Source organism: Haemaphysalis longicornis, unplaced genomic scaffold (assembly GCF_048455015.1).
Source record: "Haemaphysalis longicornis isolate Haplotype H1 unplaced genomic scaffold, Haemaphysalis longicornis Haplotype H1 scaffold_6, whole genome shotgun sequence".
Taxonomy (NCBI): Eukaryota; Metazoa; Arthropoda; class Arachnida; order Ixodida; family Ixodidae; genus Haemaphysalis; species Haemaphysalis longicornis.
Window position 1 is genome coordinate 145,998,887 of NW_027526407.1, and position 26,567 is coordinate 146,025,453.

General features: G+C 47.1%; 1 protein-coding gene across 1 annotated transcript in view; it reads right to left on the reverse strand.

Moving 5' to 3' along the window:
- Positions 1-26,567, reverse strand: part of LOC144141178 (prestin-like) — a 246,122-nt gene that overhangs the window by 92,234 nt on the left and 127,321 nt on the right. The window contains exon 2 of the mRNA XM_077672739.1: positions 10,551-10,598. The gene's annotated coding sequence lies outside the window, so the exon portion shown is untranslated. The remainder of the gene's footprint in view (positions 1-10,550; positions 10,599-26,567) is intronic.

Here is a 26,567-nt window from a genome sequence, read left to right on the forward strand (position 1 = left end):
CGTATTTCCGTTCATAACGAACGAGAGTTTCCCGTCCCTGGGACTTTTCTATTAGGAAGGGTCACTGGAATCACCCTCGTTTTTAGCGAATAATCCCTTATAACGAAAGCGAGTTTCCCATACCGAGGACTTTGTAAGCACGATGGGTTACTGTATTCGCCTTCGCTTTTAGCGATGTATCGCCTGTAACAAAAACCGGTTTCCTTTTTTTTAGGACTTGGTCATAACGAGAGTTCACTGTGACCACCTACGCTTATACCTATAAGCGTAGGTGGTCACAGTTATACCTATAAGCGTAGGTGGTCAAACCACCTATAAGTATCACTTATAACTAAATCGGTTTCCTGCTTAGAGGGCTTGGTCACTGCGAGAGTTTACTGTGGTTTTAATGAAAAAGTGTCCCGAAACTGGTTTCCTGTCCCTGAAGATTTCGTTGTACCAAGAGTTTACTGTGATCCCCTGCGCTCTTGACGAAGAAGTATCACTTATAACGAAACCGGTTTGCTGTCCTGAAGATTCCGTTGTAGCGAGTTTGCTGTAATGAACCTTACTTTTAACGAAGTGCCGCTCACAACAAAAGCCGGTTCCCCTACTTCGTTCTAATGAGCATCTACTCTGTGTCGCCGATAAAAGAAACAGCTGTCCTACCGCAACGAATGCGGTGAGCGTGTGCTCCTCTTTGGAGGCCATGGCCGCCGCCGAACGAGTCATCCATAAACTCCGAAGAAGAGGGAAGCGGTAGCGTCCAGGAAGCCAACGCGTGACCTAAACCTATTTAGTACGTATACGCGTACTACACACTCGCGCCGTGGGGTCCACTGACCCGGGAACCCGGTAGCGTTCCACAATGGTAGCCACACGTTCGGCAAGGGATCGAAGGTCGTGTGAGATCCGCGGCTCCTTTCTTCTGTCGCCCGGAACGGCCGCAGGGGCGCGACGGAGTCCGCCGCTCCGACGGTAAATAAAGGCTTCTGGCGGAAGACGCGGGTTGGATATTGAATCGTACGATCTTCTGTTGCTTCCTGCGTACACTGAAAGTAAGACGTCGTGAAGCCGGGAAAAAGACGGGGAAAAGAAGCGACGTCTTTTCGAGGTATAATCAGGCTCAAATAGTGCGCTCAAATCGTAACGTATAGTAGACTCAGAGTCCATATGTACGGTCAAATCGCACTTCATACCCGCCGCGGTGGCTCAGTGGTAAAGGCTTCCTGCTGCTGAGCCGACATTACGGCACACGATAAAGTCCACAGGTGGCCAAAATTAGTTTAAATACAGCACTTCCCGTACTTTAGCGCGCCATAGAACGGCCTGAAATCCGTCTGTTTCAGTCTCCACGGCATCCCGCCCAGAGGGCGCGTATAACAGAACCACGGTACGACCTCATAGTTTGGTGCGAACGTCAAAACTCTGCGGAGGAGGTGGACGCGTTGTTTTGTCCCCCTCGCCGCCGGACCTGAGCGACCGCTCTCTATGAAACCGCTTAGGCCTGCTATCGCGGCGGATATTTGATGACCGCTTACAATATAAGTCCTCATGGAGGCTTCTATTGCAATGCTAGGCTATAGCATCGGCTGCTTCCTCATGTGCAGAATTTTCTTTTTGGCAGATTGTCCACCTGGGGAGCGGTTATGCTTTTAGCTCTGGCTACGCCCATCAGATCGTGAACGCACGAGCACCTGCAGGTTGCCGGTCGCGGAACTTCGTGTGTGAAGTGACGTCGAACGTCGGAGGCACGCGACTACGTCACCTTCTTTTCCTTCCCTCGTGACATGACTCCATGTCACGCGAGGTGTCAATTTTCTGCACGCCGCTCCGCGTGCTCTTCTGTGGGCGCGATAAATGAAATAAAATTAAAGTATGTTCCAAGAGTCGCGGGGCATTCATATTTCCTCCAGGGTATTCTGTTGACTAAAAGAAGCAAAGTGCCGTGAACCATGCCATCTGTTTTGTCAATTTGCGTTTTTTTTTTTTTTGCCCAAGCCTTGCCGCAGCCAGCTTTCTTATAAAGTTAGAAGTGAAGCGCGCGTTTCCGTCTTTTTTTCTTGTATGCCACGCATGCTATCTTATGTGATCGGTTTGTATCGCTGTCATCACTAAAATAGAATTTTCAACTTTTATCGCCAATGTTCTAGATCTGGTTCGATGGTTCTAGAAGTATCGACATCTAAAGATAAATGCTTGCAAGATAAACACCGCGGCTTCCGATTCGCCGACACTCGCATGTGCATGTCACGTTGTTGACTGCTTCTTCCCCGCTTCTGTAATCACAGTTCTTCGGGGGGCACAAGTTCACTGCGATAAACTTTTGTTTCTTGAGAAAAAATACGTGATAATATAAACCCCAAGATTCGGTGCCCGTCCCCTTTTAAATTTATATACGTAATAGCTTTGCGTTACGCCTACATAAACTTAAAGTTAATCTTACTTTAATCTTAAATCTTGTATCTTAATTTAAGATTTAAACCTCAATGTTAAATCTTTATTTTAGTCTTAATAGGAAAACGTAATCTAAACTTTGTATGCGGAACAGCTTTTCGTGCCTTGATCTTTCAACTGATTGCGCGCGGCGCAGCTTTCGACCACCAACTTCCAGTAAAAGGTGTTACAAGGACGCGCTGTTTCTCCCCATCCTTGGGAGAAATAGCCTGACGAGACCCGCATTTGAATCCACGGGAAACAATAGGGCCGGAAGAGAGCCAGCCCAACACCTGCTTTTTTTCTCTCCCATCGATGCTCCACTTCCGGCCAGCGCACGTATCTAGTACGCAGGCACGATCGGGCGTCAACAAATAGATCGTGTGAATGCGGAAGGGTCACGGGGGACCCGCCTTCTTCACGCGATCACGCCCCCCTCACGAGGAAACGCGCGCGCGGATCGAAGAATGAACGCCACATTTAACGTCGTGCTATGGTCCCGTGTGTCCCGTGCGCGATTTCTCTCTTTTCAAGTTTCCCGCTCTTCTGGGTGACAGAGGAGTGATGGAAATGGCAAGCCAGCTTGTCGGGGTAGCTCTTGTGTGGCGGACGTGAGAATAACGCCAGAACCCGGAAAAAGACGTGAAAATAAAAATGAACAGCGCATTCACTGGCAAGCGGGGTGTCGCTGCCCGAGGTCTGGTTCATCGCGAAAAGCGCTGCATGAGCACTTGTTGTAGTTCGCACTGGCCCGATTCGGACGAGCGAGACATGCAGTGATGCGGCTTTTTCATGAGGTTACTTTTAGCCGGGACGATGATTTATGGACGGCCCTGACTCGTGATGCGTGCGTGTGGCTTTGGTGGAGATTCAGGACCTGTACAATTTCCTATTGACATCGGCACTTTAGCGTGAACTGTGACGCCACAGGTGCACAGCTGGGGAATACCATTGCGCGAGTAATTAACTGACGAACAAATCTCGAGATCAACGTCTCATAAACAACGAAATAGTTCCTTGTGCTTCATGCGTGAGCAAATCTGTATTCCTGTTTATTCTGCGTAGAACTTAATACCGTAACAAGCTACAAAAACCTGCCCAGTGAGAATTGTCGTTAAAGGGACCCTGCAACACCTTTTTCAACTTTTTCAAAATCCTAAATGCTTTCAGAACGTAGTGAACAACATATTCAGTACTTAGATTAGGGTGTCGCAAAGTACCTCAGCCAACAATTACTGCTATATGCATCATCATATAACTTAGAAACTTGCTCAGAACATTTTTCTCTCTTTCCCGGTATTGACTTTGACCGCTCGAATGACATAATTAAAGCGGTGCAGCGGCGACTGTCCGGCTGTCCTTCAGTTGCCCCAATGAACGCCTCCAATAGCCACTTAAAAAACTTACACCATCTTCCCGTGGGGAACCCTGATGAGGGTGCGAAGCATCGTGGTGGTTCCGTGTGGTTCCATTGTGTTGCCGTTATGTTGAGTGATCTGGTGTTTAGTATCGCCAGAGGGAATTCCGCGTCCGGGCCCACACCGGTGGCAAATGTACGCGAGTACTGCTGTGTGACGTTGAATAGGCGGTGGTTCTCGAGGCGCCGAAACTCGTACATCATGTTCTAGTCGATGTTGCCGTCTCTGCGGTAGAATCGGTAGTCTCCGTCAGCGTTCGTGAGGTAAAGGTTGTTGATGTTGGTGCACCGGCTGAGAGAAACGTACCCGCCCTCCTCTTCGCAGCTTTGTCTACTTCTCCTTCTTCTTCTTCAGCGGTTCCCCTACGGGAAGATTACGACGGTGGTTTAGCGCAAAGCTATCTCGTGATGGATTCTTTGGTTGGCCAATCCCTAGGGGGCATCCTGCCACAATCATCATCAGACGCACTGCGGACGGGGCACGGACAAGTGACATGCCCCCGAGCAAGAGATGCTTCGTATCAAAGCGTTGGTGAGGTAAAGGTTGTTGATGTTGGTGCACCGGCTGAGAGAAACGTACCCGCCCTCCTCTTCGCAGCTTTGTCTACTTCTCCTTCTTCTTCTTCAGCGGTTCCCCTACGGGAACATGACGATGGTGGTTGAACGCGAAGATATCTCGTGATGGATTTTTTGGTTGGCCAGTCCCTAGGGGCATCCTGCCACAATCATCATCAGAGGCGCTGCGGACGGGGCACGAACAAGTGACATCTCCCCGAGCAAGAGATGCTCCACATCTAAAAGAAGGCCACAAAAGCAAAGCAGAAACGGAAGGCGTATCTGCTGCGACGAGCAAATCAGGCAGTCACTCCGTGCTGGCGATAACTGTAACTTTCGCCGTGTTTCCAGGCGCGAAGGTAAAAGCGAAAGCGTTTATCAGAAGCATTGCACAGTCCCTTTAACGCAGTCAGGGACGACGCAGGGGTCGTTTAGGGAACAACCTTTATTGAAGCAAGCTTCTGCTCCGCTAAGGACTCCAAGAATGCACAAACGGCGAAGCAGCCGTCGAAAAAGTGACGTACATAGAGTGGTGGAGGCCAATCGAATGCTGCGGCGTTTGCCCTTCGGGCATTTATCTCTCGGCGGTACATCGAGTTAGACGGATAAGACTGCCGATGAAAGAGGAGCATTGTTGTCTAGTGACAACATGGTGATACACTCTCCTTATCTAAAAAGATACAAAGAAAGGGGAGGAAACACGGGCTGAGCTCCGAACACAGATAACACAGCCAAACGCAGCCAGACGCTGAAAACAAAACACACGAGTAAAGGAAACAGAAGGCCTGATTAGCGGCAAAATAACTAACTAACTAACTAACTAAATAAATCAATAAATAAATAAATAAACAAATAAATAGCGTGACCCTCGAAGGCCACGACGTATGATTGCCGCACAGGCAAAAAACAAAACTAAAACTTGCCGAATGTATATTAAAAACATGGAGACAGCTGTCCTGAACGAGGCTTCAGAGCATACTTCACCGCTACTGCCGTTAAAAAAGAGAAAACGCAAATTAAACGAAAGTGGGACAAGGGGTATCGATCGAGCGTCCGTAAAATGCCAAGATGCCGATCGCTCGCTGTAATGGATGCACATACGGGTACGCAACAACGGCGTGAAGATATCGGTTCCCCTTGCGAGACGTATGGCGCGGGCTCGCGTGGCAGTAGTAGCAGGTTCTCCGAAAGGCTCGCGGTCGGTGGGGCGCCGGCCACCTGTTTCCGGGTTGCGCTCGCAGCGTGAAATAGCCGCGGATTTATGTGTATCGTGTTTTTCCTAGGTCACCAGCTGGGGACTGTAAGGCCGCTCTCGGTGTAACCGTGAATTGTTTTGCGTGCGGCCGCTGCGTCCGCGTGACACCATCTGGGAGACCCGGTCTAATCCAAATGCACTTCGCGGCCATTCAAGCGTCTTACACGAGTAACGTCTGTTCCGAGGCACTCACTCTGTGTCATCTCTAGGACGTTAGAATGCATTGCTTGATATGCGAATACAGGGCTCTTCGTTTTCTGGATGTGTTATTGAAAAAAAAACATAACTTTCGACGGTGTCAGCTGTAAATAGGCAGTGAACTATCTGAAATAAAAAAAATAAGTAAGTAATTAGATAAATTGGTTTGACGGGCATTTTGTAGAAAAGAAATAATTTCTGACAGGCTTGATGGACTAGCAAGCATACTTGAACGAATAATCTGATCTGATTGTAGGGTTTAACGCGCCGACGCAGCTCAGGCGATGAGGCGCGCCGTAGTGGAGGGCTCCGGATTAATTTTGACCACCTGGGGATCTTTAACGTGCGCCGAAATCTCGTACACACGGGCGTTTTTGCTTTTCGCCGCCATCAGAAAAGCGGCCGCCGCGGCCGGGAATCGAACCCACGACCTCGTGCTCAGCAGCGCAACGCCTTAGCCACTGAGCCACCGCGGCGGGTACTTGAACGAATGAATCACAAACAAATAATGAATGAACATTGATTGATTGCGGGGTTCAACGTGCCGACTCTACACACAAGCCATGAGGCGCGCCGTAGTGGAGGGCTTGAGATTAATTTTGGCCACCTAGGGTTCTCTAATGTGCCGCGGAAAGCTCGAACACACGGCCGTTTTCGCTTTTCGCCTCCATCAGAAAAGCGGTGGTCACCGCCGGGAATCGAACCCGAATACTAAATGAACACAAGAAAGCTACAGCGGCCATCCAATTAAGTTCTGTCAGGCTGGAACAGAATGAGATGATGACATCACACCCGACCAACACGCTGTGAAAAAATCTACAGCTTTAACGTTAGGAAATGCAGTGACACAAAGGTGTAAGGCATCCAAGGAAAGGTTTCTGTGCGTGCTCTGCCATTGTTTTTGCGACTTTTTAAGAGTTTTTATTGTTTTGCCATTTTGGTGCATCACATCTTGTGTCTATCGCGCTTTGCTCGCGTTGCTATCTTGGGCCAGGCTTCAGTTTTGCTGCACCGTGACCTTCATCATTGCAGCGTGGTTTACGGACGTCATTTGCACACCGTGCAGTTTTATGAGATAATAACCCCCTCAAATTGCCTCAAAGGCCTTCTTCCGTATCATAACAACTGGGATTAGCGGTTTAAGGAACAGGACACACGTAAGAGAAAATGGACAGGACTGGCGCTAGTCCTGTCCATTTTCTCCTACGTGTGTCCTGTTCCTTAAAGCGCTAATCCCAGTTGTTATGATCATGAACCAACTAGCCCAGCAACAAGTTTTACTAGGCCTTATTCCGGTACGTTATTCCGGCTGAGTAACAATAAACAGGCTACTCCATGAAACAAATGGTCATTTAGAACAACTGCCTGCCCCTGTCTTCTTTTGACTATTTGAGAATCGATCACCGAGTGCTCGTTTCGTCTGACAAAATATTCGCCCACTATGACAAGCTGACCAGTACGAATAAAAAACATGAGCATATTTCCGTAGCGCCACCAGACACATTGCGCATGCGCAGACAACCTTTGCAAGGGGGGCAACACGTAAAAACTTCACAGCCGCACGTGCGCGAGCCCCCTGTCGGTTGACACGAGCAGCTCGGTAGGCGGCATTCCAGACGTCCTGTTTTTCGATCGTAACGACCACGCAGCAGGAGACACGGGCAAAGGGCGGCCTTTCCCGTCTGTCTCGCTTGTTTTTCGTCTGCCGGCAGAAGATACGCCAACCTGATGGCACGTGACCTATCCGTCTGCACGTGAGGGACGGACGCCGGATCATAAAAAAACCCTCGTCTGCATATCTAAACAGACGATAAAAACACAATACAACATTGCTTAGTTTAAAGGAACTAGCCTTTGGTAGCTTACTCAGCTATGTTACAGTCGCGATAGACGATTCTTTAACCGACAAAAAACGGAATATTGAAGAACTTTCAAATTTCGCGCCACAGTGACGTAATACGGGCGGGAGGGATGCATTACAGGTCAGCACAGAAACATTTATATCAATGTTTTAGCGGCACGTTAGTGTTAAAGTGGTGTCATCGAATAAAACTAGAGGCCCTTGTACAATCGCCCAGTCATGTTTCTTGGTTGTGGCTTAAGTAGGCCGCCACAACAGAGAAACAAGATTCTGTGACGTCATAGATAAATCGCCAGAAGTGGCTTGGGAGTCGCCCCTGCTTCATCTGTTTCCCTTATTATCCCGATTATTTGTTTGAACATTTTGATAAGATTGGTATAATTGTTGAAAGAACAAAGAAAATATTCTTTATTAAACCAAACTTGTCTTATACTGTTCATTGCCCTTTCACTGTAAAAAGGTTTACAACTTTAAGCGTGCTTCCGTCTGTAGCTAATACACTTACACCCTAGCAAAAACACAAGTAAACACCCTTGTAAAGGTGTTAGAAAGGATAAAACACACAGTAAAATGGTGTTTTCATGTGGTTTTCTTTAAGGTGCAGGGGTGTTAGTGATGCTGCACACCCTTTTACAGGGTGTTTTCTTGTGGTTTCACCAGGGTATAACAGCGTAAAACTGTAAATTGATGTACACCCTCTTTGTCTATAACTAACACCCTTACACCCTTTCAACAAAAGTAAGAAAAATACTCTTTGGAAGGATTTATTTAACAATAAAACACCCTCTAAAGGGGTCTGTTCTTTTGTTTTTCCGAGAATGATTGGGTGTTATAAATTACAAAAGACACTTAATGGTGGTTTTATTTGTTTTGTTCTCTAAGGTGTAAGGGTATTAGTTATAAAATGTGTAAATTATTTTGGAATCTTTTCACCGGAAAACAATTCCGACGCAACAGAGAGGCGCGCGAGAATCTGTAAAGCACAACATGGTCGGCAACTTCCGCTGAAGCCCGTCACTCTTTTTGTAGACAGAGGCCGTGCAGTATCTCCTCACTCGCTCTGTTGTTTGCGAACTCGAGCGCTCACCCCGCACGTTTCGTGGCCAACGTTGACGACCTCTGCACAGCGGACACGGGTGTTTTACGGTGTCACGTCTATCGCCGAATGCGCGCGCGAGTAAAGCAGGGCGGCGATGTTTTTCTACGCGCTCCCCACAGCTGTCGTAAAGAACAACAACGGGAAATGTTCCACTCCCGCTGTGGAATATTACGGCGCTGTTTTTGACTAGGTACAGAGCCCACACACTTGCAACGAGACCAAAAAAAAAAACGCTTTATAAAAAATGATGACTAATTTCGAGGCAGCTGCGCAGCCGAATTCAAACATCCGCACAGCGTACTTCCGTATAAATCCCGCCCTCTACACCGCGTACTCGCGGTGCCATCTGTAGAGGCCACCGACTAAATGGTAAATAATGGGCGGGTTTATTGTTAACAATTGGACCCACCGGTAGGTTACCCGCGGTGACCCGCGGGTAATGGCCCATCAATAGTGAACCGCGGGTCACCGCGTTCTGGTGGAAGACGACCGGTGGCGCCCTAGTGGGTCATCAGTGCGTCACTGGTGGGCCACTAGTGGTTGGTGGGCCACTAGTGGCTGGTGGGCGGCCATCCCGTCGTATGAAGTAGCCCCCCAGTGAAAAAAGGGAAGTTGAAGAAAGGTATATTAGGGTGTAGGTGCACGTTTACTTAGCACAATGAACACCTTAGGCTTCACAAAATCTTGGACAGCTAGCCTAACAACATTATATGCTCAAATGTTCTCTAAGCGCTTGAACGCCTTCTTGAAGATACTGTTCTTTCTTTTTTTTTTGCAACAGAGGTCTAAAAAGTTTATAAGCCGGATATGTGTGACTGGTTGCAGTGGCACTCTTGCTATAGTGCAAAAGGAGCTGTCTTGAAAACCTCCAAGCGGTGAAACGTGACACAGTATTGGTTACATGGGATTATTTTTCATTTAGGACATTTTCACGTTGTAGTAGCACTTCTTTTCTGTTTTGCTGCCCCGTGAAGTTAGTAATCTCACAGTGTAGAGCAACGCCAACACGACAAGAAGGCCTTGAGTAAGAAACCAGAGCATACATTGCTTTTACAAAGTCATTCGAGGCTGTTCACTCCTTAATATAATCGGCAATTTAATACGAAATAGGAGCCATTGCAGAACAGGTTCTGTTGAAGAGAAAAAATAAATTTAACTTAAGATTTTTTTCTATTTGTCAAGGGCTCCTCAGCGGGATTGATGTGGGGCCCCCTTACGCTGCACTTAGCCTGTATGCGCCGACATTGCTACAAAAAGAAGCACTGCGTCACCGACGACCAATGTCCTTATCGATTCAGAAAAGTCGCTCTTCTGGAAACGATGTGGGCAACGTGTACAGCTACCAAAAAGGTTGGGAAACTTTGCCTGCGGGATGCAGAAAGCGCGACGTTTCAATGGTGGACACCGTCCATCCATCGAGATTCTTTAAAAATTCCTTATAAATTTCAGTGATATTTGATCGAAATACACCAGAAACACTGTACGTTTTGCATTTGCATTCTCGTGACGCTTGCCGGTTGCACTTGCTTCAGAGCTAGAGAGAGGGCAGGGTGTTTTTTTTTCTCCTCAAGGAGAAGTGTGCAGCAAGAAAAGACAATGTCCATAAACAGCGCGCCAGTAATAGTGAGGCGATGTGTAAATATAATTGCAAAAGCTCTGGCAGGTATGTCTACCGGATGAATACCTCAAACGGGAAACATGGTTGTGTTGTTGCTTCGCTAAGTAGAGAGGTAGCTCATCTGCAACTCACCAGGAAGAAACACCGTTCTTAGTCGACTTTCGACGGCGTCCTGCGCTCCTGCACGTGAAAGACAAGCATTTATAACATTAGTGACAAACGCAGGTGCACATATTTTGGTTGTAAGGCACATGCGTCGCGTTGGTAAGCAGTCCAGAACTTACAACATTAAAATATGCACTATTTCGTTTGATTTCGACAGTTACGCTTTAGTTGAATTATTTGTGACCTGTAAACGTTTGCTATGGCCTGGGGCTTAATAAAAAAGACGCAAAAAGGAAGCACTTAGAAAGTGAATAGACAATTTATGAGGACTTCTACTTAATATTAAGTAATATAAAACATGCCCACACAGTAAAAGCGCTGTGAAGTGAACTGGAGATTTGACACACTGTTCCAGCCACAGGCCGACCGTTAATTACTCTTCGCTTTCAAATGCTCTGCAAACTATCTGCCAAGGCACTTCCCATTGTTTCGACCAGGATGCAGATTTGTTGTTATAGCTGATGGCAATGTAGTCTCGCAAACGCTAACTTCTGGTTATGTCAGAAATGTATGTCGTAGATTTTTAATACAGTAGACGTGTGGTAATGCGAACTCGGAGAGACCACACAATGTTGTCTGACTTATCAGAAGTTATAATTATAAGGTTATCTTCTAGATATAACTCGGGGAAACATGCCAAATTGTGCTGCAATAAAACATAATGTATATTTAATAATACAAAATTCACGCACAATTATGGAAGTGCTATTCGCCATTTGAAAAAACATAATGAATGGATGACTGCTTTGTCCTTGCATGTCAGTTCAAAACAGAGTTGTCGATGCCAGCAAGGGAGCTATAGTTCATTGTTTTGACATGTGTATGCATGCAATCGGCTTTATTTGTGACTGTTGGTGATATAGGGATGCAAATTTGTAGCTAGAAGCTACGAATGTAGCAGGTATTTTACAGCTACCACAAGCAAAAAGTACGAATTAACAGAATTTACACAATTAAGTGGCTTTAAAATACATTGGAAACATAGCTGACCAACCAAAATTTTGAAATTTGTTTGAATTAACAGATTATTTTGAATTATAGCGAGTGTACTGTATTTTAGAAATTCTCGTTGTTTTAACGTGAACTGATCTGTCCTGTTTCACTCAAAATTAGGCAAAATATTTCAGAGAGGTATGTCGTGCCGTCTTAGAGTCCAGAGAAAAAAGCATTGAAGTCGTTCTACTGCACGTGGACGTGGGTTCGATTCCCGGCCGCGGCGGTCACTTTTATGATAGAGGAAAAAAGCAAGAACGCCCCTGTGTTCGAGATTTCGGCGCACGTTAGAGATCCCCAGGTGGTCAAACTAAATCCGTAGCCCTCCACTACGGCGTGTTGCGTCGGCGCTTTAAACCCTACAATAAATCAGCGAAGTCTTCCAACTAAGGGGACTGCACGGCGTAGCGCTCGAGCAGAAGTGCGCTTGGTCATTGGGGGTTCCCTGAAGTTTCTTTTTATAGTTCGTTCGGCAGCCACTTCGGAGTCAACAAGTACATGTTGAGCTTGTCGTCGTTTATTACGCCGTAGTTAGGATCAACGAGCGCCATGTCTAGCGTCGACTTCGGTCCAAGTGCTGCCCGTCCATTCTATAAAACTGTTGAGAGACAATAACTGTGGAAGATAGGTGCCCTGCACAAAGATATGGAGTTAGAGCCACTAACGAGAAACCGGCTAACCTCCCCTCCATATCGTCGTCCTCTGCGCATCCTGTGCAGCCCCCGTGCTCTTACACTGATACATACATCGATCCAGCCACTTTTGCAAGTTGCGCAGTAGCCACAGTGCAGGATACAGGCCGAGCTACGTAGTGAAGACCGTACACGAGGCACCTCGAACACTCCCTCCTAAAGACCGACGTTACAGGGTGCTGACCCTATAGCGATCCGTTTTCTTCCTGACCCGGCATTCATTACCTCTATTCATATGATACGACAGTTATGACCTTGATTCATGGGCTGCACCCCCCGACAGATGCAATTTTACGGGACGGGGCACACAGTGCTCTAGCGCTAAAACCTTAAATTACCGCGTGCTAAGCGCTTCACCAACCAAGTGCACCAGGCTCTCCGTGCACTAGCCACTAAATACTGCAGGCACTACGGGCAACCAGGCAAGCTGATATTGCTCTGACCAAAATTGCGCTGCGCCTTCATCCAGCAATTCCCATGAATCCTTCCAGACTTCCTGAGATGAGACATGAAGCGCAATCGTGCGACAGCTTAACACATCATTTTAAACATTTTGAGATCGTGCGGTTAAACGGAGTGAATGTGGCATGTCTGTTTTTCGGTACGTATGACGGCCGTTCCCAATGGTGTTCCTCTACGCTTCGCCCACGATTAAGTGAGCCGAGATTGAATGCGACGCCACTACACACCTCACGTATACATCACCTCACTTATAAACAGTGCAACTATATAAAACACTCAAAAAAAGTTTTTGAGCGTTTTATATTGTTGCACTGTTGCTGCCAATGTTTCTTTATAATTACTATCTCTGTATTAACTCATCGAGGGTGCCGCTACAGTCGTTGACTTTGGGACCCTTGTCTGGAATTCATTTCAAGTAAACAATCAAAACAGGAAAAAGTTCAACACTTGCAAAAGAAGATCGGCAGATCCAATTTCCATTAAGCAAAAAATGAGCAAAAAAGTTACCAAAGACTAGTCAGTCCTTTCCCTCAGTCCTATTATTCCTGGGCGTTCCCAATGCTGGCGCGAGTGAAGATCCTATGTTTACAAACCTCAGCATTCAAATGCCGCAGCCTTCAGTTTCCGGTCAACTGCAGCCGTTGGCTTCACAACATCATTAACCGACGATGTTTGCAGCCCGTTATGGTTCTAGCCAGGACCCGAGGCATTTCGTCAACACCGCCTTCAGCACCAGCATTCGCTCGGAGGCTGTAATGCCTGTTAAGTGCCGCCATCAAGCATGGAAATTGGGACGCCGCGCGCATGCGCATTGCGAAAGCCCGCGAGTCGCATGCAAACTGCGAGGCAAAGGGGTCGATGCGGTTTGTACGTGCGGCCGGAGCCCTCCGTCGCGTACACAATGACGGAGGCCTTGAGACCACGCGTGAACGCGCGTGACCCGCTTTAGGGGCTCAATGACTCGTCGGTCCTGAGCAACCCTTTGCGGCTGGATTCGGAGTCGCGTCTGCAGCTCGCCACTAGCGCCACCTTCTCCCCATGGCAAAAACGGACCGACAGAAAGTTCAGATGCCGGCGAAGCATGGTTTTGTTTAATAGTCGGCTGCAGTCACGGCTAGTTTGACGCAGTTTCTGGACGAAGATTTTCAAGGATACGAGCATGGCACGATTCAGTATTTACCGTGGGAGCAGCAGTAAAAAATAGAAAAAAAATGTTACGCAAGAAAGGGTCGAAAGCGAGCTTTTCGAGGAGTCTACTTCGTTCATTTCGTGTATTCCTTCAGGGCCAATGCACTTTCCTTTCCCGGAGTTTGCGATTGCGTGATTGCTCCGTGTTTTTTCTCGGATGACGGCCCATACCTGCTCTAAATTACGTAAGCTTTCATTCGCGAGCAGCCTTGACCGGATAGCGTGCCCAAGTTAGTGCAGAGTGGCGTGCTAGTGTCTCGAGTAGCGTGTCTAATTGCGCAGCGCTCGCTATTTTTACTGGAAATTTGGCGTTTTGATGGTGATGATTTCGACCATGACTTGTTTTAGTTTGATATTGTTCTTATTTATTTTTTGCCTTCTGAAGGACCGAAAGGGTATTTTTTTACACCCTTGAAAGAGACGTGGTTTGAAGGTGCACGCACGTTAAAATGTGAGTACGCTTTCAGCTGTTCGGCAGATCATGAACTTGGGAGCACGAAGTTAAGAAGAAACGACGTAATTATTTGCAGCACATTCTTTACTTTTTTAGTGGGTATACAACGAAAAGGAACGTAAACCACTCCCCTTAAGAGAACTCCTTTTTTAACGAACTTGACACACACTTCTGATCATTATATGCGCGCAAGCTTCTTTATATTTCGGCTAGACTTCCCGTTTGCTCGTTTCATTTCCCTACTCTTCTTGGGAAGACACACCCACCCAGAAAGGAAGCACTCTCACCAGATGCATTCGTGCTAGCTCTTAGCTTCAACAACTGAATGCGTTAGATATGTGTCGCCGGTTTCTGAAAACAAAAAAGCTAATTTCAGTCGAGAAAGAATTGGCCAGAACACAAAAAGGGGGCTATGGTGACAAATATCCATCTTCACGGACATCTACAAGCGAGCGGCGAAGGTGTGCTTCAGAAAACTCCTGCCCGGTGGTCTAACACGGCAACAGTTTGTATCGCTTTCGCTATAACCAGTACGCCACCGTAGGAGGTATACCAAACAGGAGGAAGTTACGGTTCGCAGCCTTCGTGATGGACAAACAGCGTCAGCATCATTGTCTCTACGTCAAATGTGTCCGCACGTACGTACAAGAAATGTTTCGCTCGACCGTTATTGCTTTGTTGTTGTCGATTACGATGACGGCCACGACGACTACTATGATGATGACTGTCACTTTGCGAGCGTTTTACGAGTATCCCAAGTCTCCGCTCATCTGTCTTCGTGTGCGACCAGCACTCAAAAACTGTTTTTTTTTTCTTTACACGAGCAGATGCGATGTTTCAAATCTTGGTCGATCTTTGGCCTCGTTTTGGCCGATCTAGCTTCTTGTAGCCAAAGCTGTTAACAACTACGCATGCAAAATGTATCAGTGAACAGCTGTGAATAGCTACTGATACTCAAAAGTGGCCGAGTAAGTAAAAATTGGTAGAGCTGTTCGTATTATTTGCTCCCTGCGACGTACGGTACAAGATTGACAGATGCAGAACACTGAACTCATTCGGATGTGTTATATAGGCGTCAATACGGTCTTTTCCTGTGTTTTCCGTCCCCACGAATGACGTAAAACAGGGCCATCAATGAAGCGGGGAGCTAAAACTGCAATAAAGCTCAAAACTCAGTATGCTCAAAGAAGCTCAAAAAGGCTCAATAACACTCAAAGAAGAGCAGGGTGTAGTATGAGACAAACTCTGGTCACAGGCCCTGAGAGACGGGAGAGCCACTGTCACGACCACAGCCCTCGCGAAGTTGCTCTTTTTCAGGTGTTCCGCACAGGGGCGCTAGTTGTGCAAACTGCTCTTAGACCACACATTATCCATCGAAATTGAATGCCACTTTCCGAGAACACTTGGGTATTCTCTCACTTAAAGGGGGTTTGCAGGCTCCATGCAAGAAGCCTGTGCATGAAAACGCAAAAAATATATTTTCGAGAGAAGAGTAATTTCATCGCCACGGGTCTCGACACTAACTAATTTTTTGCGCAAATAAAGCTTATTTCTCCTCCTCCACCGCCTTCAGGGCACTACAGTCTGCTGCTTACGCGCTCTGAAGGTGGATAACACGGTTTTCTTTTGCGATTCTTCACTGCTATATCGTATTCGCCTCTCTTTCGTCGCATTCGTACTTTCGTCTCTTCGGGGCGAATTACTCCGGAGAGTAGAGTGGCGCCGCTGCACGCCACAGTTAACCAAGAATCATAGCACTCGATGGGTGGCTTGCAGCAGTTCTAGTCACGTACCGACACGTTCACTTGTGCTGTCGCAATACGACGTCAGTGCTAAACGCACTAGGCTACATCTTGTTGCATCGTTAGCAAAAAGCTGAGGTTGAGCTTGACATTTACTCTGGAGACCTGGGTTCAGTGCCGATACGAAGAAAAATGTTTTTTTTTGTTCAGTCTTTACAACGGCGGGCATTTTCCGTACCGGACAAAACGACAACGCCAATTTTTCGCCCTGCTCAACTTTTGCGCAGGACACGGTACGTACAGTCATGCACAAATGAAACGCGAACACAAATGTATGAAGCAGACACACAAATAAAGCAAATTCTTTCCGTGCCGGTCAAAATGATGTGTGGCTTCCATACAAAAGCAAAGTTGGGAAATGTGACTTTCCAAATATACCAGCAGCGCGCCATCATTGGACATCAACGAACGGAATTTTTCAATTGTGCGTGCTGTGGTTCATATATTCGTGTTCGAATTTGATTTGTTTATGCCCGTACTTGTCAAAACATCCATTTACTTTATCCAACCCTCGGCGTGTTTCAAGTAGCTGTTTGACCTTTACCTAGTAACCTCGTAAGCTGGTACGCAATACCGCTCACTGTCACAACAAACCTGCCATTCACCTGCCATACTGCTTTGCAGCACGCAGAAACACGTGGAGAAATGTTTCACTAATTATCAGTCGGACGCACCGTGCGACACGTCCTCCGTACGTTGCCCTGCTTCTGACGAGCACAAGACCCAGCGAGCTTATCCCAAGGGATCATGCAAGATGCGACAAATACTGGGCTGCACGCGCAAGAACCTCCGCGTCGCACGAGATTACTCACGCAGCACGGAGCAAGCATTTCCAAGTGTCGTAACAGCGGGTGCACTTCCCACGACGATAGTTCCTCGTTATTACGGCGCTCTCAAAGGAAGGCAAGCCCGCGAACGCCGCGGCAGCAATCAGCGAGTTTAATTGACCGCCGCGCGGCACTTCACAATACGCGTCTTGCGAATTCCCGCCGGACCACCGTGACTTTTCGCAACACGGCTTCGTAGGTACGTTTGCATACGTATGCGGGTAACAGTCAGGGATCGGTCGGCGCTCACGCTGTGCATATGCCTTCGTGACCGCCTACGACGATGTTCACCGATTCCAACAGCGTGCATTGCTGCATAGCTAAGAGAGCGCGCGGGAACGCCGTGTGACGAAATGTTGATTTTGTTTGTCTGGGAGTGCGTGTATGCGTAGCATACATGCATGCGTACGTGACGGGGAGGAATACCAAATGAACTCCTGTGGCCTCCGTGCTCCTGTTTACTTTTGCGGGAAGTTGGGGCGGGAGCTTATACTGCCAGTTCATTCAATTAATTATATGCTGGAGAGTTTCCGCTAGGTCTATCCAAATAAAATGCGGCTGTCCGACACAGATTAGGTTTAAATGTTGCAGTTACTCGTAGTTTTTTTTTCTTTATTTAAAATAGGCTTGGCGGTTTAGCCTTTGTGCTTGGAGTGTTGTACGCAGGAGGGTACAAGGCACCTCTCGAGCTTCTGTCCGCAATATTCTACAGAACGATAAACAGCGAAGAGAACACTTGTGCGACTGCAATGACGAAACACCCTAAAACTTTGTCACTTGCTTGCGCCATGCATCCTGACGCGGCGATCGGGAGTTGTGTAGCTCATGGTTGTCCGAGGTTCTGTAACCTTGCGGTCCTGAGATATTTTATGATGATATTGCTATTTTTCCTACGCTCCAAATTTATTTATTTTATTTGCCTTCTCATTCACTGTTTCTGTGTACTTTCCTTTTTTTTTCGTTTTTCGCCGCACTAAGTTAACCCCATCTGATGCAGCAAGCCCAGGCGCTCGTGGGGCTAATCTCTTCAGTGTTCATTAAAACTCTCTCTCTCTCTCTGACTACAGCAGACGTGTTGAAAGAGGAGTTTATGATTGAAAGACACGCAGAAGTGTATATCTTATCCACTTTTGCGTCTTCGGAGCAGCATTTTAAATTGGTGTGCTAGCGTCGACTAAGTGCAAGACCTAAGTGGCGCAGTCAGAAGGATCATCGAAGTGCGCATCCGCAGTACAGGTTGGACCATGGCAAGAAGTCATCAATGCTCTAAGAATGAAAACCCGTATGAGGTCACTGTGAAGGTTTTTGTTGCGAAAGCGAGCTAATAGTTTTTTTTTACCTGTTAATTTTCTTCAGAAATACCTAGTACACTTTCATCCCGCGGTACGAGTGAATGTAACTGCTGTTCAGAAGTGTCCCATTCAAATGCAGTCGGTAAAACCAATTAGGCAGCATTGTCGTGAAAATGAATGGAGAATTGGTTGTACAGTCATGGACAGTCTAAGCTGAAACAAAATATGGCTGCGGCTTAGCTCCGCTAACCTTAGATATGCAAAGCAAAATCTTGGCTTAGTCTGGTTGAGTCTTCCTTTCGCTGGTTAAGCTTTGATTTAGCTGTATTGCCGACCACGTCTCAAAGCTGTTCGGTTCCGTGCAACGCTCACAGAAGGAGGCCGGGCGAACGCGGCGTGCATTCAGGGTGAACGCACCGTTCCTCTTCGCCGGGCGCGAGACAGTCGCGTTACCCGAAACAACCCAGCCCCGCATGCATGGGAGGCTGCAGGGATGGTCGGCTGCCTCGGCCGCAGCGGCGGTGGCGACCGCTGTCGGCGCCCGCAGGCGCCAACAGCGGGCCCGGCGAATCACGCGATGCGCTTCGAGGGGTGTGTCGCCGGGGGTGTGTCTCCGGTCAAAAGGTCATTTGCGCATCCTCCAAGAAATCGCTGGACGAAGGGTCTAAAGCTTTGCTTTAATAACAGCAGGCGACAAACTGGTCGCACGGCGCATGCAGCCACGAGAACTGAGAGCTGCGACGAGATAAACCGTGTTCAAGAGTGCCCTTCGCGGCTGCCGTGCGAGTCGACCGGTGTCGTCTGCTGCAAAATGGATCTTTCTGCTAAAACATGCCTGTTTCGTCCAAGTTCATTTATTTTGAAAGGACTTCTACGTACGCGCGACATTGTGGTTGCTCCTCGAAAAAAAAATGTTATCAATTGCCGTCTACGGCTTAGCTAGCAAATGTGTTTCAGGTGTCATGATGTGCTCCTTATAATTCACTTTTGCCGTTGCGTGACCCAACAGTTTCGGCTTGACGCCCTAAAAGGTTTCCAAATTAGGGTGATCGGAGAGAACGCATGCCTGAAATTGCTCAGTAGTGTAGCACACGACACGGGCCGACTCACACGGCAGCAGCGAAGGGCACTCTCGAACAGATGTTTGGTCTCGTCGCATCTTTCTGTTCTCGCGGCTGGGCTGCACCACCAATATCTGTCGTCTGCTGTTATTTTGTTTCAGTTTAGGCTGTCGTTGTCTGTACACTTCGAACGAGAAATGTAAACCGCGTATTCGGCTAATTCAGTTTCGTGACTATACCGCTTCATTCTGCGGCGCACCGTGACAATAGTCTTTGTTTGAATAAGACTACTTTCAGGCTGCAGATTTCCTCCTTTTGACGAGCAGATGGCTTTCATGCATATTACTTTTAATGGCGTGATCAGTGTCACGCAAATTCATACAGACTCAGCATATATTCATCGCTACAACTACTCAAAGCAAGCAGCTGTGAGTTCTGGCTATTTCATTTTTGTTTCGGGGTGTATCCTTTGAGCAACCTCAGATTTGCTTAGACCAGGCGACACCGATGGGACGCAAGACATGAAGGTTAATTTCGGTGCGACGGTATAACTTAAAGTGGCTGTAAGGACAAAGCACAAGCTTGGTTTGTTAAAAACGCTTCTCAGTACCGAAAACGACGCTAACAATGTCATACCAAACTTCAAAAGATAATAAGGATAGTAAAAAAAACATGGGAATCAGTGGCGACTCCCCTGCCAGTTTAAGGCTATTCCTTGATGACGTCATAGAATATTGCTTGGGCGAGTGGCCGCCGCCCTCCCAAGCCACCGCCAAGAAACATGGCTGTACGATTGATGTGAGGCCTGTAATTCTCTTCGGTAGTTTCACATGAATGTTAACGTACAGTTAACGCACTGATGACTAGGTGTTCAGTGCGTCCCGTATTACGTCCACGTAGCGCAAAATTTGAAAGTCGCAATATTTCGCGCGCTTTTCGGCTGGAAACTAGCTTTCCTGGCTGAAATGGAGCTGAGTGAACTACCAAACGACAGCTCGTCCAAATTGAACGAAGTTGTGTTTCGACTTCATGGCTCCTTCAAAGCCTTTGATCAAAAGTGCAACTACGTCACGTCTTGATTCAGACGTGAAATGAACATTGCTGAAATGGACACAGCTTAAAATTCCGCCTTGGTTTACAGCTTGGCAGCCAATGGTGTATATACCCCGGTTTCTAAATAAGGACTGAGATAGTAGACGACACAGTCGGCGCCGACGTACGATGGTTGAATACACGGACTCTCACCAACCGATACTTCTCGACCAAACACGAACAACGCACCTTTACGCCGCCCATCTACTCTGCGTCTTGACTCCATTCTCGAAGTCCCTGCACTTATCCCCCCGTGACAGCCGCCGCTCGTGAGAGCAACCAAAGTGGACCGGTGCGCCTCACGAAACTCAGATTGTGGACGGCTTTAGAGGCGGCCCTTGGCGTCATACCAGTTTTACTTTTTCCGTGATACCTACGCACCTGGTCTGCCCAACCGCCTCCCTATCTCGGCTCGTGATCTCGAAGGCAGCCGGTTTGATGTTCCGGCCTGAGCAAGCTCTTAAGGCCCCGCCACCACCTACGCCTCTGTAAAGTTAAAGGCTTCTCATGCTGTCGTGCTAATCAGGAACGGCGATCACTATGCGGGTTCTCAAGTGCGCGTCGCTATGGCTCTATGGGCTCGTGCGCTCGTCGTCGTTTCCTGGCGGCCATTATAAAACCTCCCCTTTTATTGCATCGCACGCGAAGCTACTGTAGCCGCACCGAACGGGGACGCGTATTTTCGCACTTGGGAGGATATGCAATGGCGGGAAAGAAGTTCGGCTCCTACAAAGGAAGCGGGAGCCTTTAAATCGCCGCTCGCAAACACGCAATGCAAGTTTATGGGCGCTGCCAAGTAATCTCTCGACAAGGACGGAAATAAAAACTTCCCCCGCGGTTTGTGTGCTAGTCGATTTCGAAGTCAGAACAAACATAATGCTTCCTTTTTAAAGGGCAGCAGGAACTTCTGGAAGCTGCGAGAGACCCCGCCGTGGAACGGGATTAGTTCATACCGTGAAATACCGTTTCTTCGCGAACACGCGAGAGCTTCCGTGTCTCGCACGCGTCCGAAATACCCCGCCGGTGTCATAATATTGCCGCGGAAAGACTTGAGTGCCACGCATGTCACAATATTAACACCAGTTAAGTTATGCTCACCAATGTAATGTTGGAGCAACCGCGCAATATCGGTTACGGACGTCACGGCTTGTGCGGTGCCAGCGTCTTGTTGTAAAAAGCAACGCAAGGATTCCCAAGATTGACGGAACAAACCACTCACGTTTCTTGTGTAGAGCCCTGTCTAAAAAGATACCTCACAGACTAGCACCCGCTGATGCCTCGTTGAGCATTAAGAACACACCAGAGACGAACAGGGCAGGAGTGAGAACTGTGCCAATTCAATGGCAATGATGCGGGCTGTTTTTGAAGAACAGGGACGTTTACAATCCTTCAGCGGAGGTTACAAGGAATGGAGAAGCCTACACATGCGCAGCGATGACGGCTGAAAACGGCGTCTATATTCTGCTGTGGTTGTGTTGCAGTCGCTGTAAAGTGGTCCGCTTAAGAGCACAAACTCGATGCGTGGTGGCTCTTTTACTTTCTGATTGAAGTGAAGAATGAAATGGTGTCACACATGTGTTGTCCTCGGCAATGTTCTGTATACTATATACGGCTCTTTTTCACTGACATTGGCAGCTTGCGCCAATGAATGTGCGTTTGATCTTGAAATTGTAACAAATCAGCCGTCGTATTCTCGGGGAAGCATGAGCGCTGGGAACCTTACAAGGCGCACGTTGCGTGTGTTTACCGCATGCGCGTGTCGCACATCCAAACAAATATGTGAGCTATTTCAACACTCGCCGACCGCTCCCGTGTACTACCGGGGAAGCCCCCAGTAGAAGCGCCGGCATTATCATTTCATAAATGGGGTCGTGTGCAAAGCAGTGTATTAGAATTCAAGCATGTCCATGCAGGGTAACAATTTCAATGTTTAAAGTCAAGGGTGAGATGGAAACTCGTCTGGTAGTAATGCATTGTAACGAATAAAATGCAAGGATGCCGACCGCTGAGTTTGTAAGTCCAGCTGGTAACGTTTCGGATCTGCATGGTCACAATGAAAAAAAGGGCAGAAATACTCACCTCATCAAACGATTCGCGGCAATGCCCAGGCATGTGGCATATCGCCGGCGTTCCGATGGGCATTAAAATTTTCAATTATTGACTTTGTGTTTGGCGTTCTTGCCTTTTATTCTAGACAACTTCAAATGTGTGGCCGAGATAAGACTGAGAGAGAAATTATCTAAGGCAGCCATCGCACACACACATTTGAAGGGACTCTGCAACACCTTCGATAAATGCTTTAACTCTTTCCTTCGTATACGCCTTCCATTGCTGCGTTTTTTTTTTGTGGCGATTTTTTTTAATGTGGCTGCCGAATGTGCTTATTGCTGCATTTGAAAGAGAGACGGCCAATAGCCGCTACATCGCTCTAATGACGTAATTCAAGCGCTCTGAGAACGCCAACATACCGGGAACGAGAGAAAGTTTCGAATTTATCTGATGGGCATTGATCAGTCATTTCTCGGTGAGATGCTTCGTGACCCCCAATTGTAAGTACTGGATGTGTTTGTTGAAAGCCTGCCTAGCCCTTTAATAGGTGACATAAGCCCTTTAATAGGTGACATAAAAAAGAATAGCAGCCACAAATGCTTGAAGAGGCTATCTATCCAATGGGCATTTTAAAGCGCTGGAGTGGACACAAGACGGCATAACCTTGAGAGTCAACACACATATCGAGTCACTGCCGCTCCAGATAACGAGTAAGCACCCCGCCATCGCACGTGCTGTCGGAGGCGACGAACAACGAGCCGTTATCTTTTTCCCCGAACACGTGGAGTACGCAATGCGGGTCTCCACAGGAGGAAAAGGCGGCCAAGATCAAGCGATTGAACAACCAGAAGTCGCGAAATTTTATGTCGGTCCGTGGTAATTCGTGCCTTTTTATTTTTGTACAACTGCGCTGTACGGTAGAACTAATGCGAGGATTCCTTATTTGTTTCGTGTTCAGTGTCTCCCATTTATCATTTTTCTGAAAAAAGATAAATATAAAACCACTCATTTGACCGACTTTTATTTTTTTTTTTCGGACGGTTCGAAGAGCAGGAAGAACCCTCCAGATCAAACTGGTTTTAAGAGTTTTGCGTGAGTTAGGTTGGTTCGAAAACTACTGCCGACCCTTGTCGAACTTATCATTCTGTAAATCAGGAAAGAAAATGGCAGCGGTGGTTCAGCGGTCCATTATAGCAACCTAGGTTCATTTATCTTTGTTTCAAAGAGTCCCCGCAACGTGACCCCTCAACGCGAATAGTGACCTTAACATTCTGATTCGGCTTTATAGATGCAGTCTTCGTTGTAGTACAAAAAACAAGCGGCTAACACAAGTCATACCTTCGTGAAGAAGACACGACATAGATAAACATCGCGTGCAAACCGAAACGTGCGGATTCGACTAAATTTATGTGATACTGGGCGCTATTCTTCTTCGGAGCTAGATGGCGATAGTTGGGGATGAAACTTAGAGTGCATCCCAGCGCACACAAGATAAACTATAGACGGCCGAGTAAAGCGGGCGTTTCTATACTTCTAACGGCTCTTCTGGGTTTAAGGGACCATGAAGACAAAATACAAGTTCGTTTTATTAAAAAGGCTGCTTTGTCCCGATAACAATGACACCAAGAGTATCGCGAACTTCGAACCAATAACCGAGATACCAAAAAAAAAAAAAAAAGCATTGTCGACTCTCCAACCACTTTACGGTGATTTTTCTATGACGTCGCACAATATTATTGTTTGGTCGATTGGAGGCCGTAGACCCAGGCCACGGCCAAGAAACATCACTTGGGGCCTCGAGTTTCGTTTGATTGTATCACCTGAATGTTAGCGTGCAGTTAACAGATTGATACAATGTTTCTTGAGCTGAACTCTGACGCTTTACCTACTGCTCGTTATAATGCATCACTGTAGCGCGAAATTTGAAACTTTTTCTGATACTCCTTGCGTTTTTTTGTCGTTTTTTTTTTTTTTTTTTTTGAGGGGGGGTTATATATCGTCTCTCCTGGCTGCAGGAGTCGAACTCAGTTAGTTACCGAAGACTGGTTCCTCCAAACTGAAGAAAGGTTTACTTTGCCTGTATGATACCTTTAGGCACCTTTGAATGCATGTAAACTTCGCATCATCCCCAACCTCACCACAAATTTCGGCTCGCCCCCAAGTCGAGAACTATAAGCAACTGTTTTTGTAGATTTCGGCTTCTTCTACGGTTCCTTCAGACACAACGTACCTACATGCGCTGAAAACAGTCATCCTGCTCGGTTGGCGTACTGAAACTGCTCGACCCTTGTTTCCTACTCATGTCAAAGTTTCCAACGTTAGGGCAATGCAACTGGCTTGGCAAACATTTAAGCTGTGAATACAGCTGCTTCAAGCCATGTCTCTTTCACCATTCTGTTAACAGCTTGTGAGCTTTGCCACAAACCCGCCGATGACTGTCATATTTGTGCGCTGGGACACAACAATATTATTCCTTATAAAACATTTAGCAGCAGTCTTGTGAAGTTTTAACGTGGACGTTAATTCGTCTTGCTCAACATCTTAAAGGCCTCCATGCAAAAGCCGCCGGCTTGTGCCATGCTAAATGCAGGAACTGAACAAATGATGTTCCTCTGCAGTGTTCCGAGAATACATGAGTGCGCATGTCGAGGGAAAAGTTTCGCCTATTTCACGCTTTCCCTTACGCTGTTACTCAAAGTATTCGAGCAGTAACAGCAAAAAAGCCAGTGTCAGACAGCGTTGAAGCAAAATAGAAAGAATGTTTTTTTGGCGGAGACGCAAAACGGAATCTATAATCTCAATGGACACTGAGTGCATAAGAGGCCAAACGTGGCGCCTTGGCGAACAATTGTTAACAGACCCGGCATTCCTGCTCGTCTAGCCGAAACTATGAATGCTAGCTGGACCTTCGGGCTGACACCAGCGTTTATACCATACCGTGAATGCCGACAACCGACAGATGGAACAACAAGCACAACGTTGCGGAGGGTCGTCAGTACCATCGACGCCCCGAGAAGGTGAAGGGAGAGGGCAGATGATATGCCAATACCCTCGGTTAAGCAGATGCAAATCCTAAAGCTTTTACACTTTTGTGGGGTGCGCGCAGAGCGGGCGAGACGGCTACACGCCGCCTCCGTTAAACGAAGTGACCCTGCCGCCAGCGCGAAGCGAAGACGGAGGTAAACTGAAACGACAGTAGTCGTGCGATAATTCAAATCGGATAATTCAAATTTTGGTTAATTCACACAAATTTCCAAATTTTCGCTGGCAAGCTATGTTTTAAATGTATTTCAAAGCTGCCTAAACTGCTTCATTGCGTAAACTCGGTTAATCCATACTTTTTGCTTGTCCTTGGCTAAAATACTCTGCCGAATTAGCCGCTTATAGCTGCATATTTGCATCACTTCCGTACATTGGTGGGGTCCGCATGTTTTTGACCAGTGCACAAAACTCTCGCAATAAACTGGCTGCCCCTGCTGGCGTCCGAAACTTTGTTTGAACTCTCATCCAAAGATAAAGCAGTCATACAGTCGTGATTGTTTTTCGGAGCAGGAATAGCATTTCAGCATTGTGCGTGTGAGTTTTTATTACAACGCAAGTTGGCATGTTCCCCCGAGTCATATTTACGATAACTTTTCATAATACAAACTTCTGATAGTTCAAATGCAATCCTTGGGTCTCTTCGAGTTTGAATTATCGCGAGTACACCTCATTTCACAATTTGCGTGCAGCATGTCGGATGCTACACAGCCCTCAACGAAGCCACACAACGAGTGCGACTAACTTATTGTGACATTCTACATATACGTCGGCTGAAGCAAAGCGATAAAAGACGTTCTGGGTTTGGAAAGACATTTCCGCTTTAAGGTGAGGCCCCATCGGTAACTTCGTAGCTTCGCCGCCACTGCACGCAACTTGGGAAATTAACTTGTGAAATGAATGCACGCAACTTGTGAAATGAACTTTTGAAATGAAATTCACGGAACTTGTGTAATGAACTTGTGAAATGAAACGCACGCGACTTGTGACTGACAGCGCAGCAGTGCCATTACCACCTACGTAGCGTTGGACA